Below are 3,827 nucleotides of genomic sequence, written 5' to 3'. Positions count from 1 at the left end.
CTTTTCTGCCTCTGCACTGATGAGAAAGGAGTTCCCCAGCTTGTAGGTATGGTACTGGTTCTTCCTTCCCAGGTGCAGCACCTTGCACTTGTCAGTGTTGAATCCCATCCTATTCTCATCCGCCTACCCCTGTAAACCGTCTAGGTCTGATTGCAGCCTATTCCTCCCTTCTAGCGTGCCCATATCTTAGTGTCATCAGCAAATTTGAACAGGGTGCTATTTATCCCCTTGTCCAAGTCACTGATGAAGAAGTTGAACACATCCGGGTCTGAGGACTGAGCCCTGCAGAACCCCACTGCCCACATCCCTCCAGGTCGAAAATGACCTATCCACCACCACTCTCTGGGTACGGCCCTCCAGCCAGTTGGTGACCCAATTGACTGTGTGGATGTCAGCACCACAGTCCCCCAGTTTCTTAATGAGAATGGGGTGAGAGACGGTGTCAAAGGCCTTCCGAAAGTCCAGGAAGACTATGTCCACTGCTACCCCTGCATCTAAGGATTTGGTGACCTGGTTGTAGCAGGCCACCAGGTTAGTCTGACAGGACCTGCCTCTAATGAACCTGTGTTGGTTACTCCTAAGCATAATCTCCCCTCCTGGCCCCTCGTGGACATGTGCCAGAATAATTCTCTCAAAAAGCTTGCCCAGGATTGAGGTAAGACTAACTGGCCTATAGTTTCCCAGCTCCTCCTTCCTCCCTTTTTTGAAGATGGGAACCATGTTGGCCCTTTTCCAGTCCTCTGGGACCACACCAGAGCACCACGAGTGCTCGTAAAGCCGTGCCAGGGGTCCTGCAATGACCTCAGCCAATTCCCTCAGTACTCTAGGGTGGAGATTGTCTGGACCAACTGATTTGAATACATCCAGCCCCTCCAGAAGCTTCCTAACTAGTTCCTCATTAACCCTTGGCCTAGGTGTGCCTCCCCTGGGGTATCATCGCGGTGGCTGTTCCGGTTCCTGCTTGGGAAAATGGAGGCAAAGAAATCATTAAATATGTTAGCTTTGTCATCTGGTGTGATGACCAAATTTCCTAACATGTCCTGCAGGGGCCCCATGTTACCTGGTACCTTCTTTTTGCCCCCTATGTACTTGAAAAAGGAATTCTTGTTGTCCTTGATCTGGGAAGCTAGTCCCAGTTCCAGCTCCACCTTGGCCTTCCTGACTGCCCCCCTGCATCCCCGAGCAACCGGGGTATAGTCCTCCCTGGTGATGGCCCCTCGCTTCCATTGGGTGTATGCCTCCCTTTTAGCTAGGAGACATTCCTGGATGCCCTTGGTGAGCCATGGGGGCTTTTGTGCTCTCCTGCCCCCTTTGATCCATGTTGGGATTACCTCCTTTTGGGCTTGGCAGATCATCTCTTTAAGGAGCAACCACTCTTCTTGGACACCTGGCTTCTCTCCCCTCCAGGACCTCAGTGCTTCCCCAACTATTCTCCTTAGTTCACTGAAGTCCACCCTTCTGAAATCTAGGGCTGCTGCCTTGCTGTAGGCCTTTGCCACCTTGTGCTGGATGGTGAATTCCAGCAGGCAATGATTTCTGTCACCCAGGTGGTCGAGCACCCATAGCCCCCTCACCAGGTCATCACCTGTGGCCAGCACCAGGTCCAACCAGGTTGTGTTCCCCTCCTCATCCCCTTCCTTCTAAATCAGGGGTGGGCAAAATGCGGCCGGATGTGGGGGCCGGATGTGGCCTGCCAGGCTGTTCTATTTGGCCCGTGGGCTCCCCCCCAAATTTAAGAAAATTAATATTAATATGCCCCAAGCTGCCTGTCATGCAGCCCTCGATGGCTTGCCAAAACTTGGTAAGCAGCCCTTCGCTCAAAATAATTGCCCACCCCTGCTTTAAATGTTAGTCCCTCATCCCTGCTATCTGCATTTCCCTACTGGCTTTGTCATTTTTTTGGATTCGCAGTCTGAAACATCTAATAAAATTCAAGCTGTAGTGTGACATCCCATTTTGATTGAGATGCCCTTGACTGACCTCAGCTGTAGTCCATGTAAGCGGTATATGCAGGTCTGGAGCCATACCACTTGGAGTTGTGCAGCCCAGGAGCCAACCACTTGTGGACATCCTTGATTTTATAAATATGCAGATGAGCTATGAAGTGTCATGGTACTTAATGAATGAAAAGGAAATGTATGGGGCAGTATGCAAAGGCCCTAAACAGTCTCAGCTCTTCATACCTAAGGGGCAGCCTTATGTCCCACTGCAATCCATAAGCTCAGCCAAGAGCAACCTCTTGCAAATACCATCAGTAAGTAAAGTCTGCTTAGCGAGAACGTCCTCTCTCATGTTTTTAGCAGTTACTCCTTAACTCTGGTGCTTTCTCCCTTCTGAGGCCTGTCAGAGCCTGAGCTTGGACATCTTCCGAAAATGCTGTGAGACCTTATTGGACAGGCATTTAGCAATAAAGGAAGGCTGAAATATTGATCTGTGGCTTTTTAAGTGGGCCATCTTCAGTTCTATGCTCTTATTTAAGTCGCCATGACTATTGGTTGGGGAAAGAGTGGCATATAAAGTACAGACACATAGAAGACACTGCCATGATTGCAGCAACAGACTCTGAGAGGGAGGGTAGGGTGTGCAGGTGGGTGAGGGGGTTGTGCGTGCACATATTAGGAGGCTTTTGTACTGTAGAACAAAACTTGGTGATCATAATTTCAAATGTGTCCTCTCAGTGTGTTGGTTCATATCCCCATCACTAGATTTCCTGAGCAAATGGGAAGATTCCAGACAGCACTCCTTTAAGAAAATACTACATTTCAGTAGTTTCATAGGACTGGGGCAGCCCATAAGCATTGCTCTATCTGTGTGACAGTAATTCTAGTGCAGCCTGCATCCTTCCCCCAAGAAAAGACAATTTGACTCTTTTATTAGTGCTTCATTTCCTTTCTTCCCCTCGGGACTACTATCCTGGCTGTTTCTTTTCCCATCTGGATGAAATTTGATAGGAAAGTGTACCTCAACTTTTGTGTGGGGGTGTCTTTCCTTGTCTACATACTCAAGATTAAACATCCAGCTTTGTAGAACAGCAACATAATACTGACTCTTCAGTTAAGGTGATGCTCACTTGGATGGCATTGTGAACTCCATTACAAGTTCAGTCTCCCAATTGTTATGCAGGTCTCTTGGCTAGTGACCATGGTCACAGGACTTGGTGCATGTGGACTTCAGAACCATGTATGAATACAAACAGTTAAACAATGAAAGCTGCAAAGAGAAAAATAAAGGGAACAGGTGTGAAAGAGCAGATCCTTTAAGCTATTGATTGCTGTTTCATTGCAACTGATCATTAACAGACTGTTATTATACTGCTCTTTGCTATTAATTGACTGCTGTTTCCTTGTTATTGATTGTTTTTCATTTTGCCGGACTGACGACTAGTCAAAAGATGCCTCTTAGTTTCCCCACTTATTCCTCAATCCCCCTCTTATAGTGAGGCACCCAGCAGCAGAGAACTGAAGCAATGAGACATATGCTTCCCTCATCTCTGTATCTCACTAACTTACTACTTTGAACTCTTCCTCACTTGTCTTGTCATCTCTCTTCTGTCTGGTGAAATCTACCCTGATTCTTCTTATGTACTCACCTGCTCTCTATTTCCATAACAACCAATGCCTTGCAGCATGAAAATAGTTTTAAAATCTGTCATGTAAGCTTCCAACTCCTTTTCTCCTAGTGCCAACGTAAGAATTTTTTTTAAACCTGTGTCGTATCTAAGGTAAACATAACTCATCTGCCAGGCCTGGTCCTGGTAACAGGCTTCAGTTAGAAGGGCTGGGTTTAAATTTAGTGGTCTAACATCAACTATAGTGTGTGTGTGTGTG

General features: G+C 47.2%; 1 protein-coding gene across 1 annotated transcript in view; it reads left to right on the top strand.

Moving 5' to 3' along the window:
- The window catches only part of GLP1R (glucagon like peptide 1 receptor), a 140,800-nt gene that overhangs the window by 1,647 nt on the left and 135,326 nt on the right, over positions 1–3,827 (top strand). The window lies entirely within an intron of this gene.

This window comes from Crocodylus porosus, unplaced genomic scaffold (assembly GCF_001723895.1).
Source record: "Crocodylus porosus isolate Cpor-Errol unplaced genomic scaffold, CroPor_comp1, whole genome shotgun sequence".
NCBI lineage: Eukaryota > Metazoa > Chordata > Crocodylia > Crocodylidae > Crocodylus > Crocodylus porosus.
Note: the sequence above shows the minus strand (reverse complement) of the source record. Positions and strands in the feature narration are given on the sequence as shown.